This window comes from Jaculus jaculus, chromosome X, assembly GCF_020740685.1.
Source record: "Jaculus jaculus isolate mJacJac1 chromosome X, mJacJac1.mat.Y.cur, whole genome shotgun sequence".
NCBI classification, from domain to species: Eukaryota; Metazoa; Chordata; class Mammalia; order Rodentia; family Dipodidae; genus Jaculus; species Jaculus jaculus.
This window is the reverse complement of record NC_059125.1, coordinates 2,881,863-2,899,861: the sequence shown is the minus strand read 5'-3', so window position 1 is coordinate 2,899,861 and position 17,999 is coordinate 2,881,863. Positions and strand designations below refer to the sequence as shown.

At 41.7% G+C, this 17,999-nt stretch overlaps 1 protein-coding gene and 1 pseudogene across 5 annotated transcripts in view; both read right to left on the bottom strand.

The window, feature by feature from the left end:
* The window catches only part of Sh3kbp1 (SH3 domain containing kinase binding protein 1), a 446,513-nt gene that overhangs the window by 318,840 nt on the left and 109,674 nt on the right, over positions 1-17,999 (bottom strand). The window lies entirely within an intron of this gene.
* Positions 13,769-13,887, bottom strand: LOC123456959 (annotated as a pseudogene).

The window sequence follows — 17,999 nt, the reverse complement described above, 5'->3', positions numbered from 1 at the left end:
AGCCACTATCTATAATATCACCATTTATCCTAGGAATCATATTTGAAAATATTGACTGGTGCATTCCTGATCCCATAGTATATTAGTAACTTCAATAAGCAGGGCCCTCACTGGAATGGGGCCAAGGAGGAGAGAACATAAGAGTACAATCCAATAGGAATACGACCAATCTGCAATATGTTCATACAATAAAGTTCTTTTTACACACATTTTATTTATTTATTTAAGGGAGGGAGAGAAAGAAAGAGGCAGTGAGACAACGGTCACACCAGGGCCTCTAGCTACTGCAAATGAATTCCAGACACATGTACCACTTTGTGCATCTGGCTTATGTGGGTATTGGGGAATCGAACCTGGGTTCTTAGCTTGGCCTTTTCAGCAAGTGTCTCAACTGCTGAGCCATCTCTCTAGCCCACAATAAAGTTCTTAACAAAGGGGCTGGAGAGATGGCTTAGTGGTTAAGCACTTACCTGTGAAACCTAAGGACCCTGGTTCAAGGCTTGATTCCCCAGGATCCATGTTAGCCAGATGCACAAGGTGGCACATGCGTCTGGAGTACGTTTGCAGTGGCTAGAGGCCCTGGTGTGCCCATTCTCTCTCACTTTCTCTCTCTGACTCTTTCTCTGTCTGTTACTTTCAAATAAATAAATAAACATAAAACAGAAAAAATTTTAAAAGATTTTAATAAAAATATTACCAAGATATGACATGAGAAATATATGACTCAGTAGATCTAGGACCTTTTAAATTTTTTTATTTATTTATTTGAGAGCAACAGACACAGAGAGAAAGACAGATAGAGGGAGAGAGAGAGAATGGGCGCGCCAGGGCTTCCAGCCTCTGCAAACGAACTCCAGACGCGTGCGCCCCCTTGTGCATCTGGCTAACGTGGGACCTGGGGAACCGAGCCTCAAACCGGGGTCCTTAGGCTTCACAGGCAAGCGCTTAACCGCTAAGCCATCTCTCCAGCCCAGACCTAGGACCTTTTGAGAGATCCTCTGTTTTCCACAGGCTCTTGGTGATTATTTTGTATTTCTTTGTATTTTACAGTCATAAAAGTATCTTTAAATTTTAAGTTTTTAGTTTATTTATTTATTTATGTATTTATTTGAGAGAGAGAGAGAGACAATGAGCCTCTCCAGATGCATGCACCACCTTGTGCATCTGGCTTATGTGGGTACTGGAGAATTGAGCCTCAAACCAGTGTCCTTAGGGTTCATAGGCAAGTGTTTAACCACTAATCTATCTCTCCAACCCAGTTTTAACTTTTAAATAAAACCTTACATGAAACATCCAAAAAAGGCATATCTATGGAATCATATGGTAGGCAATTGTACTGGTGATATGAATGAGAATTGACTATAAAGGGGCATAAAGGAGTTTATGAGGTAATAAAAATATTCCAAAGTAATATGGCAATGGTTTGTATAAGTGAATAAAATTAGTAAAATAAACAAAACTATATACCTGAAATGAGTGAATTATACAATATTTAAGTATGCTTCAATAAAGTCAGTTTCTAAAATATTTTTAATGACCAGGTACATTTTTTAAATTCTTTAAATTTTTTTTTATTTATTTGACAGAGAAAGATGGGGAGAGAATGAGTGCACCAGGGCCTCCAGCCACTGCAAACGAACTCCAGACACATGTACCCCCTTGTGCATCTGGCTAACATGGGTCCTGGGGAATCAAACCTGGGTCCCTTGGCTTTACAGGCGAATGCCTTAACAGCTAAGCTATCCCTCCAGCCCCATGTTTTTATATTCTTAAAACATTTTTATTTTATTTATGAGAGAGAGAGAATGAACATGGTTGCACCAGAGCCTCTAGCCACTGCAAATGAACTCCAGACGCATGCACCACCTTGTGCATCTGGCTTATGTGGGTATGGGGGAATTGAACCAGAGTCCTTAAGCCTTGCAGGCAAGTGCCTTAACCACTAATCAATCTCCCTAGCCCATCAGGTGCGATTTTCAATGTTCACACAGCACTTCTAAAACAACTGAAAGATTTTTTAAAACAATAATAATTGGGGGATAATGAAAACAGGGGGTTGGTGTGTAATGGGTGTACAGTTTCACTTTGGAAATATGAAAATGTTTTGAAGAAAGACTGAGATGGCTGTGCAATAGTAAGAATATACTTAATGCCACAGACTGTTCATTTAAAAATGGTTAGAGTAAAACCGTGTGTGGTAGCACACACCTTTAATCCCAGCACTCAGGAGGTAGAGGTGGGAAGATTGCTGGGAGTTTGAGGCTAGCCTGGGACTACAGAATGACTGTCAGGTCAGCCTGGGCTAGAATGACATACGACCTTGAAACAACAACAAAATAAGGTTGGAATGATAAAGTCTATTGTTATGTGTATCTTACCACAATAATAATAAACTTAGAATAGGTAAGTGCAAGTGCTGGCTGTTTTACAGTGTTATTGATGAAGGGTTTCTTTCCCTGTGTTTTCAAGGCTCAGTCACGCCTTGGCATTTTTAAAAAATTGTTTTGTTTTGTTTATTTTTATTTGTTTATTTGAGAACGATAGAGAGAGAAAGAGGTAAAGAGAGAGAGAGAGAGAATGGGCACGCCAGGGCCTCCAGCCACGGCAAATAGACTCCAGACATGTGCGCTCCTTTGTGCATGCAGCTAACGTGGGTCCTGGGGAATCTAACCTCGAACTGGGGTCCTTAGGCTTCACAGACAAGCACTTAACCACTAAGCCATCTCTCCAGCCCTACACCTTGGCATTTTCACAGTAGTAGGGCAACCAGAAGAACAAGCCCCTACCCACAAATACATATGGCATCATTTTAATTCACAGAACTTAGGAATGGGGTCTCATTTGAAGAAAGAGCCTTTGTAAGTATAGAAAGGACCTTGACATAAAAAGAGCACTCTGAATCATCCTGGCAGTCCCTAAAACCAATGACACGTGCCCCCATGTTAGACACCCCAAGGAGAAGTTACACATAAGAGAAAGTGATATGAGGATGGAGGCAGAGTTGAAATGACATGGCTACAAACTAAACAAGTCAAAGAAAGCCAAGAGCCAGCAAAGGCATGGAGGGGTCAGGAGCAGTCTCTCTCCTAGAACTACTAAAGGGCACTTTAGTTTGGTACTCCCCAGCCACGAGCTCATGAGGTACATTTCACTTTTCTTTTTTAGCAACTTAGTTTGTGTAATTTGCTGTGGCGGCCACAAGAAACTAACTCCCCCTCTCCTCAGACACACAATGAGACCTCCAGTGCTGGTTCCAGCAGCAATTCCAGTCAGCTCTCAGGTCACACCCCAAGACAACCAGGGATGCAATAGTCATGGTGGCATGATTATGGGAGAGGAAAGGAATATTTGCACAGGCAGATATGGAACATGGCCCTGTAACTGCAGCTGCTAAGGAGGTTGAAGTAAGATCACCTGAGGGCTGGAGAGACAGCTCAGCAGATAAGTATACTTCCTGTGCAGGCATGGGGCTCTGCAAGGCCTGAAACTGCCAGAATTCAAACCTCCAGATCTCATTGAAACAGCTGGGCATGGCCCAGTCCCACAGAGGGGAGTAGAGGCCAGGAAACGGCCCAGGCTTATGGAAGAATAGCAAGCTCCAGTATCAGTAAGAGCTTCTGGCTCAAAATAAGAACAGGTAAAAGAGCGATGGAGCAGGACACCCAACATTCTGTTCCCCTCACTGTAGGCAAGCACACGGGGCACAAACACGTGCAGACACCACACACAAACACATACCACATACACATAAGCCACAAAAAGAGGAAAAAGATCACCTGAACCCAGGAGTTTGGGGCCAGCCTGAACAGCACAACAAAACTGGGTCTGAAAAAAAGAAGACAGGGAAGGAGGGAGGGAAGGGAGGGAAAAAGGAAGGGAAGGAAAAGAAAAACAAACCAGAGGTCACAGAATGTTTGTCAAGGCAAGATTCTTCTGGAAACACCTACAAGACATTCTGGAGAATATTAAAAAAAAAAAAAAAAAAAAGTCAAAGGCATCAGAAAGAATGCCTCCTTCACAGCACAGTTGTTCTTTGCCATTATCATGTCACCAGTCCTAACCATCAAGGGAACCTTGCTGCTGCATGAAGCTCTCTCACACAGATCTCAGATCTTTATTTATTTATTTTTGTTTTAAACACAACATGTGGGTTATCAGCGACCTCCCAACAGTCACAGAAGACTAAGCAACCTCAAACAATGGCCATTGTGTTCACTGACCCAGGAGGTAACTTAACAACCCTTTTGTTCATTGCAAACTCCATATTAAATTTTCTTTTCTCTGAAAAGCATTTAGGGATACTGTAGGGTAGTAGATCCTAGAGCTTTGAACTACTCTCTGAAAATGGGGAATAAAATCAGATGAGTACATCTTATATATCTATTTGTATTCACTAACTCATCTCAGAAAACAAATGAGTGAAAATCTTACACAACAAAAAACTGTCATCTAATTTTACAATTTTAACTATTAAGGTTAAACGTTTATAGTAGAAACAAACTGTATCCATGGCCTTGACTTTTTATTCCAAGTACATCATGCAATCAGTTCACTGTTTCCAATTTTCCAGGGGTTACTTCCAAGACATTAGGGAACTCAATTTCCAATAGAGTCTTGGCATTCAAAAACCAGCAAGATTAATAAATCCTTCTACTGGAAAATCCAGGCCACTATGTTCCCCAAATGGGTTTAAAATGAACCCCTATCAATTATTTGACAACCATCTGGTTGCTAACAGAAGACTTTTGGAAACCAGGCTTAAAATAAAAATGCACAAACTGGCACAAAATTCAGCAAATCAACAAGATCCAATACTTAAATCACATCTTCCTCCATACTTTCTTACCACCATTTTGATGTCTAATTCCAGAACCTTTGTTCTCTCAGTTTTCCATTACCTTAACTCCTTGTCATTGTAAGGTTGTCACTAAGACTCTTTGTGAAGATGACAATGTCAAGAGGTGGTTTGTTTTCTATACCAGTGTATCTAGGACATGTGGTACACAAGTAAACTAAAGTTCAAATTTTAAATAACTTTTGAGATGGTGGCTTTTCTATTACTCAAAGAATGTAATTACTGCACAAGGAGGAAGTCTCAAATCTAAATGTTATTTTTAAAAAAAATACCATATTCTGAGAAGGTTCTACTTGGGAGTGGTAGCCTCCGTGACATAAGCTAGGGGGCACTGAAAATATGTCTACTCAGGCACTAGTGAGATGGCTCAGTAGATAATTAAATTGCCTTGCAAGTGTGAGCACCTGAATTCAGATCCCCAGAACCCACATAAAGGCAGAGTATACCCAAACCTTTGTGACCCCAGTGTACCAGTGGCAACAAGGAAGGCAGAGACAGGAGAATCACCCAGAAGCTCACAGGCAGCTAGGCTAGTTGTGATGAACAAACAAAGTGAAAGGCAATGATCAACACCCAAGTTGTGCTCTGACCTCCAAACATGCACCATGGCATGTGCACACTCACATGAGTGAGCATGCATGCACATGTACACTCCCCCCCTCCAAAGTGGTGGCAAACACCTTTAATCCCAACACTTGGGAGGATCACTGTGAGTTCAAGGCCACCCTGAGACTACATAGTGAATTCCAGGTCAGCCTGAGCTAAAATGAGACTCTATCTCAAATAAGAAAAGAAAGAGAGAGAGAAAGAGAGAAGAAAAGAAGTCTATCCCACAGTGTCTGTTCCACAGTCCGCTGTGCTCCATCTAGTCTTTGAGTCTGAACATTTCAGCTTGATTTAATAATGGCCCCAAACAACACCTGGATAAAAAAGCAGCTTAGATTTCATCTGGCATGGCTCCTGAGTTACAGAGTTACATGCCATGCTCTAAGTAACCCTGCTCCTATAAAAATACTTCCTGGGGAGATGGCGTAGCGGTTAAGTGCTTGCCTGTGAAGCCTAAGGACCCCGGTTCGAGGCTCGATTCCCCAGGACCCACGTTAGCCAGATGCACAAGGGGGTGCACACGTCTGGAGTTCATTTGCAGTGGCTGGAAGCCCTGGCGTGCCCATTCTCTCTCTCGCTCTCTATCTGCCTCTTTCTCTCTCTGTCACTCTCAAATAAATCAATAAAAATCTTTAAAAAAAAAATACTTCCTAAGGGGCTAGAGAGATGGTTTAGTGGTTAAGGTGCTTGCCTGCGAAGCCTGGAAAATTTGACTCTCCAGATCCCACATTATTCAAATGCACAGAAGTGAGGCACATGCAAGGTCACACATACCCACTAGGTGGCGCAAGTGTCTGGAGTTAGATTTCAGTGGCTGAGGCCCTGGCATGCAGCGGCCACCTCCCCCCCCCCCACCTCCCTCCCTCGTTCCTTCTTCCCTCTCAAAAAATACTTCCTAAGCATCCACCCTGTTCTCAGCACAATACCAGTTACTGGCAAAAGGAAAATGGAAGACCCAATCACAGCTCCTGCTTGTTTCTCTAAATTCATACAATAAAATACCATTCATCTGTAGAAACAAATGACATTCTGATACATGCTACAACATAGACAAACATAGGAGATGTGAAACTAAATAAGCCAGTCATTAAAAGACAAATTACTGGGCTGGGGAGATGGCTTAGCATTTAGGGTGCTTGACTGCAAAGCCTAAGGACCATTGTTCAACTCTCCAGATCCCACGTACGCCAGATGTGCAAGGTGACGCAAGTGTGCAAGGCTGAACATGCACACAAAGTGGCACACACATCTGGAGTTCAATTACAGTGGCTGGAAACCCTGGCACACTAATATTCCCTCTCTCTCTGTCTCTCTCATGCATAAAAAGGCCAGTCTGTTGGGCTTGTCTCAAAACAAGAGACCAATTACTATAGGATCCTTATACATGATACCTTTCTCTTTGAGCTTTTTTAATAAAACACATTTATATCATTTAAATCACACACACATACTGCCTGTATCTCATTCCCCTCGCCTACCACTATATTTCACAGATTAATGATACCATATTAACATTACCTTCACCCTTCCTTTCTGGGATTTCTGCTTCTCAAAGTACAACCCAACTAAATTTAGGTATTTCACAAAACCTTTCTGAATTATTATGGACCATTTCTTCACTTATCTACTATACATTTTCATACAACTGTGTTACCTATTTTTCAATTGTCTGATGTTAACTGTGTCATTCTGGAGGCCCCATTGCTACTGTATTCTGCATGGCACATAGCAGCTTTAACAATTATTTAACATTAATTACCACCAGTAAATCCATCCCTTGCTCATGAGTCACGGGTTTTTCTAGACCTAGATGTCCTTCAGAGAAGGTTCTAGCCAGTTTTTCCCTTTGAATTATCATAAAATCATAATCAAATTGAGATTCAATGCCAACAAAAATCCAATTCCAACAAACTGAATCCTCTTGGCATGCTCTGTACACAGAACAGGAAACATCATGACATTCGGAAGGTGCCCGACATCTCAATTCACAGGCACAAAATGATATTTAAATAGCATCTGTGATGGGGCCACCGCCAACATATACAAGAAAGTTACAAGTAACACTGATGTAGAGGGAAGAAGCGTGCTCTCACACTTTTAAGGATAAATTATGATCAGCACAATTCTTAATCACAGTTTCATTTTACTCTGCAATGTACTTCATTCATTCAATCAACCTTTATTGAGGGTGGCTGAGGAAGGTCTTCTGAGAAGGTGACTTCTGAACTGAAATCAGCATGACAGCAGGAGGGGAAGGCTAGGTTGCAGAGTTGGGGGGAAGCTTCCAGCCACAGGCAGAGGTACACAGATGGCAAAACAGATTCCAATATAACTGCTGCTACAGGTTGAAGAGTATTCCCTTAAAAGCTATTCAAATAGCTGGGAAGATGGCTCAGTAAGTACGAGTGCTTGCATGGGGACCCAGGTTCAATCTTCAGTACTACCATAAAAAAATGGGCATGGGTTGGAGAGATTGCTTAGTGGTTAAGGCACTTGCTTGCAAAGCCTAAGGACCCATGTTTGACTCCCTAGATACCACGTAAGTCAGACACACAGGTGATGCATGCATCTGGAGTTTGATTGAAATGGCTGGAGGCCCTGGTGTGGCGTTTCTCTCCCTCCCTCCCTCTATCTATCTCAAATTTTTTTTTAAAAAAGAACTGGGTATGGTCATGAATGCCTGTAACCCTACTGCTGCTAAACAGAGTGGAGACAGGAGGATCACTCAGGTTCCCTTGTCAGTCTAACCAAAACACAGGGAGCTCCAGGTTCAGTGAGAGACTCTATCTCAGGGAAATATACGGAAAAGTGGTAGGGGAAGACACCCAACATCTTCCTATGGTCTCCACACATCTGAGCATGGGGCATGCACATCTGTGCATGCATGCGCACACACAGAGACAAAAACAGATATTCAAGTTTTAATCCCTAGGATGCATGATTATGAAATTACTCAGAAACAGGGACATTGCAGATGATCAGGTTAAAATGAGTTCATTTGGGTAGAGCCAAATCTGATATGACTTATGGTATCCTTACAAAAAGGGAAAATTTGAGCTGGGCATAATAGTTCACAACTGTAATCATAGCAGGACTGTAGTCTCCCTGTCACAGGCAGAAGTCCTCCGGAGTTTGACCTGGAAGGGATCCTCTGGGTTCCTGGTAATCTGTTAGCTGCTATGATCAGCTAAGGACATTGTCCCGTTGACTCTAGTGTAATGAATCTATACTCGACTATGTGAAGATGACAGCAGAACTCAGGTTGATATATCTACAGGCCAGAAGAATAACAGAAAAACATCAGAAGCTAGGGAGAAGTATCCCCTACTGACTTCAGAATGAAGCAACTGTGCTGACACCCATATCTCAAACTTAGTTTCCACTGGTTATACTACTTAGTCTGTGGCATTTGTTACATTGGTGTGGGCAAGCTAATTGTTATGCTTTGAATCTGAAATGTGCCTCCACCCCCATCTCACACTCATGCTTTGAATGTTTGTTCTTTGGCTGGTAGGGTTGTTTTTGGAAAGCATTTAGAAGGTGGCGCTTAGTTGGCAAAAGTCCCCAGGGTCAAGCCTTTGAAGGCTATCAGCCAAGCCCCTAGTTCTAACCACTCTCAGCTTCAGAGCCTACTGCCTGATGCACAAGAGTTAAAACACACTCCTTATACCATGGACTGAGCCCCTCTGCTGTGCCTGTCTCACTAGGCTGGATGACAATTTTCTCAAACCATGAGCCAAAATAAATCTTTATTTCTAAGTCTTTTCTATCAGGTATTGTGTCACAGTGATGAAAAAAGCAATAAACTAATACACAATGGCTAATAGGTGTAGTAAATATTCACAGCATACCAGTCAATTTGAGGAGCACACTCCATGTCCTAAATAAAATCTTATCTGTAACCTCAGTATGTTAACAGATAAAAAGGATAAAGAGGGGCTGGAGAGATGGCTTAGTGGTTAAGGCACTTGCCTATGAAGCCTAAGGACCCAGGTTCAATTCTCCAGGTGCCACATAAACCAGATGCACATTGGTGGTGCATGCATCTAGAGTTTGTTTGCAGTGGCTAGAGGTCCTGGTGTGCCCATTCTTTCTCTCCCTCTGTCAAATAAATAAATAAATAAAATCTTTTCTTAAAAAAGGATAAAGTTGCTCAAAAGAAACTATTTCACTATTACACCAATAAAGTACCTATCTTCTCTGATCTCATGAGTTCTTTGTATCTCTATTTGAAAAGAACTTAGAAGGAATGTGCAGGAGAAAAACAGAAAGTCCTGATATTATTAATTGATTACATGTAAGTACCCTAGTATATGAGTTATTTTGTCTTTTTTGTTGTTGTTGTTGTTGTTTGTTCTTCGAGCTATGGTCTCACTCTAGCCCAGGCTGACCCGGAATTCACTATGTAGTTGCAATGTGGCCTCAAACTCAAAGTGATCCTCCTACCTCTGCCTCCCGAGTGCTGGGATTAAAGGCATGCGCCACCACACCCAGCACTTTTATCATTTCTGTGACCATATATTTAACAAGAAACAACTGAAGAGAAGAAGAGGTTATTTAGGCTTTCAATTTGAGGGTACAGTCCATCATGGTAGGAAGGCATAGCAGCAGAAGTTTGAGGCTATGGTCACACTGCTTTCACAGTCAGGAAGCAGAGACATGAAAGCAGGAGCTCAGTTTACTTTCTGCTTTTTATTTGGCCTAGGACCCTAGCCCATGCGATAGTACCAATCACATTCAGGTAAGTCTCCCCTCCCCTTCACTAAACCTTTTCTGGGAAATGCCTCACATACATACCCAGAGGTGTATTTCCATAGTGATTCTAAATACAACTACATAAATGAAATGCTACCTTTGTGTTGCTATTGTATTTATCAATAGTTTATGCCAAAGAGAGGAAAAAATCTGATGGAAACAAGTGGTATGCTGTTAGCAGAAGGTCAATTTTGTAATACCAATCAAAAATTTAAGGATGTGGGTCCTTTTTAAATATTTTACTTATTTGACAGAGAGAAAGAAAAAGTGAGAGGGAAAGAGAAAGAGAGAATAAGAATGGACACACCAGGGCCACCAGCCACTTTAAACAAACTCCAGATGTATGTGCCACCTTGTACATCTGGCTTTATGAGGATTCTGGGGAATTGAACCTGAGTTGTTAGGTGTTAGGCTCTGCAGGCAAGCACTTTAACTGATGTGTTATCTCTCCAGCCCAGGACATAGGTTCTTAACCACCAACTCCATTAGTGTGCACTATCCCTTGGATAAACTCATGAAAGAGTGGTTTATTGAAGGAGAAAAGGCTTAAATCAAACCTAACTAGGGTACCAATTTAACAGAATAAGGTACTAACATAGAAAAATGCATTAAGTGAAAAAATATCATTTGGTTTAAACTTTGCATATTGTTGCTCAGTTCATGGTTTTTAAAACATTTCTGTACAGGTAGAAAAATTCTAGAGAATAAAAAATTAAGAAGGGGAACAGTAGGGAACTTTAAGCTCTTCTGTTATTATTGTCTGTTTCTACCATGAACTTATAATACTATAATTTAAAACATATATAAGAAAAATCCACAGGCAATGAAAAGGTAGCCTGAAATTTCTCTCAGTAGTGTACAACATCTTAAAGAAAGATTCAACATTATTGCAGGGCTGAATTCTCCCCAGGAAATAACAACACAAGTGAGAGAAGGCTTCAAGAACAAGGCATGAAAGTCAACCTTTAATTAGAAAACCAAAAAAAAAAAAAATGTGGCTGGAGAGATGGCTCAGCAGTTAAGGCTTTTGCTTGCAAAGCCTAACGACCTGGGTTGGATTCCTCAGTACTCACATAAAGCCAGATGCACAGTGGCACATGCATCTGGAGTTCATTTGCAGTGGCTGAAGGCCCTGGTGTTCCCATTTATATTCATATTGTCTCTGTCTCTCTCTCTCTCTTGCAATTAATAATTTTTAAAAAAATCTAAAGAAATTTCCTCATCCTATTCTGCAAACCTAGGGCTTAAAATCAAGTTTTTATCAGTGACATTTTCATGATTTAAGAGAAAAATATATGTGTGTATATTCAAAATAAATCCAGAACAGTATGAATTAGATGCTTCTATCAATCAATGGATCTTGTAATTTCCATAAGGAAAAAAGTAAGCTGTGAAAGACTTAAGTACACTCATGGATACTCAGAGTTTTGTTTGAAACTGCAAAAATATGTGTGAGGGAGAACAAATCAAATGTTCACAATAGGAAACAGTGAATGAAAAAGGTGTACAGTAGCCATATAATGAAATACTCTATAGTTATGAGAAACTTTGTGCCTCTGTATTAAAGATATGGAAGAAAGCTGTGGTATATTAAAGCTTAAAAAGCTGATTGTGGGGCTGGAGAGATGGTTCAGTGGTTAAAGGCACTTGCTTGCAAGAGCCTGACAGCCTGGATTCAATTTTCCAGTACCCATGTAAAGCCAGATGCACAGATTGGTGCATTTGTGGAGCTCATTTGCAGTGGCGGGAGGCCCTGGCACATCCATACCATCCATCCATCCATCCATCCATCAGTCAGATTAGAGGGGCTGGGGAGATGGTTCAGTGGTTTTAACCTTCAGGTACTTTCTTGTAAAGCCGGCCCACCCAGGTTCAATTTGCCAACATCCACATAAAGCTGGACACAATGTGATGCACATATCTGTAGTTTGTTTGCAGACACACACACACAGTGTGTATGTGTGAGAATAGGTAAAAATTTATATATATATATATATATATAAATACCTGAAGCCAGGCGTGGTAGCACACGCCTTTCATCCCAGCACTCTGGAGGCAGAGGTAGGAGGATCACCATAAGTTTGAGGCCACCCTGAGACTACATAGTTAATTCCAGGTCAGCCTGGGCCAGAGTGAAACCCCACCTCGAAAAAACAAATAATAATAATAATAATAATAATAATAATAATAATAATAATAATAAAAATAAATAAACCTGAAAGAAGCTAGCTGATTAGTGCAGCTCATTTTTATTTATTGAGGCGGGAGATTAAGACAGGGTCTCATGTAGCCCAGACTGACCACAAACTCAGTATGCAGCCAAGTTCCTGATACTCCTGCTGCCTCTACCTCCCACATGCTGGATTTCAGGTGTGTGCCAAGCAACATGGATAGTACAGCACTTTTAACAGGGAGTTGTTTGAAAATGATATCAGTAAGTATACAGTTAGGCCTAAATGGTATCAACTTTGGTTGTCACTGGACAGAACTACAGTCTACTGTGTACGTTAGTGTTTTAGTTGCTTGCTAACAGTGTTTACTGCATGTTTGTTAACTTTAAGAAATGTTGTCGGGCTGGAGAGATGGCTTAGCGGTTAAGTGCTTGCCTGTGACACCTAAGGACCCCGTTTCTAGGCTCGGTTCCCCAGGTCCCACGTTAGCCAGATGCACAAGGGGGCGCACACATCTGGAGTTCGTTTGCAGTGGCTGGAAGCCCTGGCACGCCCATTCTCTCTCTCTCCCTCTATCTGTCTTTCTGTCACTCTCAAATAAATAAATAAATAATGAACAAAAAATATTTAAAAAAAAAGAGAAATGTTATCTATCTTCTCCTTCCTTGAAAGATGCAATGCTCTTTCATGGAAGACAATTCAACATGAAATGTGTTGCTTGACTATGCACTCTCTCCCGCTCTCCTCCTTCCCTCTCCTGCTCCTTTACTGGTCATTTAATGTTAGGGTGTTTTTTTTTTTTTCTTTCTGATATTTTAGAGGCTGGCAAGGGGAAAGGAGACAGGGCTAACATTTTCAAGGTTGTTTTTACCTCTTTTAAATGCAGCTATTACATTTGCTTAGTGCTTTCTAGTCAGAGGCAGCTATATACCCCAGAGGAAAATTGGCAGTGTCTATAAACACTTGTTGTCGCAACCTGTGCTACTGGGACCTAGTAGGCAGAGATCAGAATGCAGCTAACCATCCTTCAAGACAAAGGTCAGCCCCCACAAAAGACTGAAGTGCTCCAAAAGGTCAACAGTAGTTGAGAAGCCCTACGTCAGGCTAATTAGTCTTTGGGGAGCTAGCTAATGTTCCAAGAACAGCACACTTCAACAGCTGTCTGAGAACATGTGGCCAAGAGCCACATAAGGCACCAACCAGGGAGGCAGACTACCTGACATGAATCTGAACCCACTAACCCTTTTCTAGGTGCACAAGAGCAGGCAGGTGGCTGAACTCCACTGTCCTCTAAGTTGGGAATCATGTCACATACTACCCAGGGCAGTACAAGAAGCTTCAACACAATGATAAAAGAGAAAATGTGTTTTTTTTTTCTTCCCACTGTACAATCCACTCAGGCACAGAGGCCAGCCAATGGTTTGGGGCCCCAGTTTGGTTTGGCATGGAACACTATGAGAAGCCCGGGGAGACAGGCCTGCCACAAATCCAAACCCATGCATGAGAAAATGTTTTATAAACTGCAAAGCACCATGTACATGTGAATGGCATTATCACTCCAGTGCCCTAATTATCTAGGCTTACCAATGAAAACACACTGAGGGTTTCAACAGGTCTTTGCCTAGAACATTCCCACTTCCCTGAGTCAGTCACTTACTTCACATGCCAACTCAACAGTGATTTTTACTAAATACCAGACAGAAAACCATAGTGTTCTAATAAGTCTTCCTTGGTTTAAATCATGAGGCAGCAGAACTTAGTGATGAAATGGCAAGACCCAAAATCAGACTCCTGGGCAACAACCCCAGCTCTAGCTCTCAGTAGGTGTGTGAGCACAGAAAGTGGTGAGGCCTGGCTCCTCTACACCAGTGTCCTCATCCATCTATCCAAACCAGAACATACCTGAAGCAGGTCACTTGAAAGTGAAAGGAGATACTACCGATGTTCAATGCTAGGGTAGCAGGTGTATACCGGAACTATCTCCAAGCACACAGAGGACACGCGATCGCACTAAAGCAAAGGATAATGACCTGCTGTGATGACCAAATCAGATAAATGAGGCAAAGCACACAGGACAGTTTCATTAAACAACAGCGATGATTATAGTCCTTTCTTCCCGGCATTCATTCAGCAAGTCCTTACTGCCCCGGAATGATTCTGGGTGTAGAGAAAGTAAAAGCAAGTCTGGGTACTGCCACTCCCTGTCAGTGGCACAGTTCTTCCTCTTGTTCCATGGAGGTTTTAATTCTCAAGACTTTTCTTATATGTACACAGTCATGACACATGCAAAATTAAAACACTAAGCCAGCATCTGAGATCAAGAATACTCAGGAAACTCATTACCAAACACAGATGAGTTAAATGTCTACTATGCAAAAAATGAACAATAAATCAGAACTTATCTAATCAGCAAAGACAAAAGGATTATTATCCCCCAAAGTCCCTGATTCAGGAAGACTATTTTAGTTGGACTAAAATTTACCTATACATAATATCTCAGCATCTTACTAAATAATAAAACTTTATAACTTGATTCTTTGATAATATAAGAATGTTATAGCACCAGGCATGGTGACATACACCTTTAATCCCAGCACCCAGGAGGCAGAGGTAAGAGGATCACTGTGAGTTTGAGGCCACCCCAAGACTACATAGTGAATTCCAAGTCAGCCTGTGGGCTAGAGCAAAACCCTACCTCTGAAAAACCAAAGAAAACAAAACAACACAACAACAAAAAAACAAGCATGTTACACTGTCAGTTACCTCTCATTTTGACAAACATCTCATGACAACAAACTTTGTACAGTGTGCCCAACAATACTGGCTTACAGAGCCCAACCATCGTGCAAATAGTTTCTCTGGATGGCTTTTCTACCAAGATGCACCTATCCTATATGATTTTCCAAGAAATCAGCAGTTTTACTCAGGACATTGAAACAATTTTCTTTGAATGTAAATACTCACCAGGAGAGGTGGATAGTCTTTATTTTACACAGATGTTCCTTAGCTTCTAGTGTGGGACTCTTAATCACAAATCCTCTCCCATACTCCCTCCCCCACTTGCATTTGAAGAAAGTTAGTATCCATTACTATGACTATAAACTCTCACACCTGAACAGCTCCATATACAACTGTGGCACCCTGCCCTGCCCTGCTCATCCTCACATTTTACCAGTCACATCCTCAGCCACTCCTTTTTTGGTGCCAATTGCTGGCAGCCAGCCTTAAGCAATTGTGAAATTTACAACTCCAGCCAAGCACCAACACTGGAAACATGAAACACCATCCTCCACAAAGAGAGGCTCTATCGGCAAAGCTGTATGTGCGTAATTCGGAACAAAGTGATGGACTCTGCATTTCTGTTGTACTCCATGTCTCTGCCTTGATTCAAAGAAGCTGAAAATCAGTGGCAAGTGTTTTGATATGGTGCGGGATACAAACTTGCTAACTGTGTGAAAATTCAACAAGCTGTACTCCTGTGCACATTTATATATTATGTCATGTTGCCATGAAATTGCTTTAAAGCATCTTATACCTCTAGATAAAGTAAAAATAATTTATTCATCCTACAGGAGTGTTTCTCAAATGGTTTTGTCCAACTGAGTTGCCACTAATCAGAATGCCACAAAATTAATTTAGAAGGCCCTGACCAAGGCCTAGGAAGATGACTCAGTTGGTAAGAACACTTGTAGCTTATGTATGAGGGCCTCTCAGCCAGAGACTGAAAAATTAAGACTACTCTTTCTCTCTCTCAAATAAATATTTTTAAAAAGTAAACAAGCCAGGTGTGGTGGCACACACCTTTAATTCCAGCACTCAGGAAGCAGAGGTAGGAGGATAACGCTGAGTTCAAGGCCACCCTGAGACTACAGAGTGCATTCCAGGTCAGCCTGGGCTAGAGTGAGACCCTACCTCAAAAAAAAAAAAAGTGTTTAAAAAAAAAAAAGAAACAATATGTACTCCAACAAAGATTAATTTCAAGGTCAACCTGAGCTGGCCCTGGCTGATTTCAACCTATGTGGCTGGGAACCAAGTCTCAACTCTAAAGTAGGAGTAAGCTTATTTTCTCTCTAGCATTGGTGTGAAGGTAACAGTGAGTTGGGGAGCAGTCTACTACAGAATATTACTTGGACGCTGAATGCAGCCCTGCTGCCATTCCTGTGCTGCCTTGAGCTGGGTTCTTTAACGCAATAGGAAGGAAACATACAAGGAAAGGCAGTGGCAAAGCTGGGCCCCCATCACATGATCTGTTGAAATCCTAGGAAGAACAAACCACTAGCCTTTGTGAGCAGACAAGTGAGGCAGGGAAAAGCCACAGTCCCAGAACACTCGGCGATAAATCACCCGGCTCTGGATTCTAACCAGAAGGAAAACCACTTTCCAAGATAATAGGGTTTTTCCCATTACTCTTGGCAGGAGATAGAGAAAGGCACAAGGGGGAAAAGACCTTGGTCAAGAAATGGAGCATTTGTTCTAAGCAAATCACTTTGAAGACAGGTGGTTTTCATTTTGAGAACAAAAATGATGCTTAAAACAGAGGGTGAGTCCAGATACCTGCCAAGGGCTTGCAGAGAGAAACAGAGCCCTGGAGTCTGGATTGCTCCCAATGTGCCTGAGCTGTGATGGATACAGATTGGTGGTAGAAGGGTTGGACACAGAAAGACAGAACTGTCTCTATTAAAAATTATTAACCAAATCATCTAAAGTAACTATTAAGCCACAAACATTTATTGAGCATCTACTATACATCTAAAAGTGAGTTAGGGGCAGGGGATATGGTGGGAGTTAAACAAACCAAGCCTCAGGCTTACCACAGCTGAAAGTCTAGTCGGGGATAGCAAATGCCAAGCAAATCAGTGAGTCAACAAAATAGGTATGGTGACGTGACAGGAAGGGGGAAAGGAAACACAAGATAGAGAAAGTCTCTGTAAAGATGATGGCCCAGGAGAGCTGCTCCCAGTCACATCCACAAGAAAGGAAAGAGTCAAACAAGCAAGGCTTCAAGGAAAGAACATTCTTGGCATGGAAACCCACAAGTGCCAGGGCCCAGAGGCAGGAAGAGGCACATCTGGGTCCTGGGAGAGTAGAAAGTCTCTTCGGTAGAAGGCAACGTCCAAACAGGAAAATGGCTCTGATGAAGCTGAAAAGCCAGAGATGGAAAGAATATGGATTTCAATGAAGAGGCTTTGATGCTGATTAAGATAGGAGAGATACTTAAGTTTGGTGTAGCAATAAACCCACCACTGGGGGAGTGGAGACAAGCGGATTCCTGGGGCTCACTGATGACCCAGTACAGTCTACTTGTATTTTAGACCAGTGAGAGACCCTGTCTCAAAACTGGTGGACAGCACTTGGGGAACATGTGGTCTCCACACACATATACATGTACCCCCCGCACACACAAAACATATAGGAAAAAGATAAAATATACTCTAACATAATTACACATAAACTGAGTGTCCAGGTGATAAGATGTTTCTAAAATCAAAGACAAGAGTTAGCTGTTACAGCTCACATGCGATTACTGAGAAGTCACGCTAGCTAAAGGCAAATGACTTCAGCTTAAATATGAGATGAAATACAGGGCATTAATGGGAGGAAGGGTTGGAAAA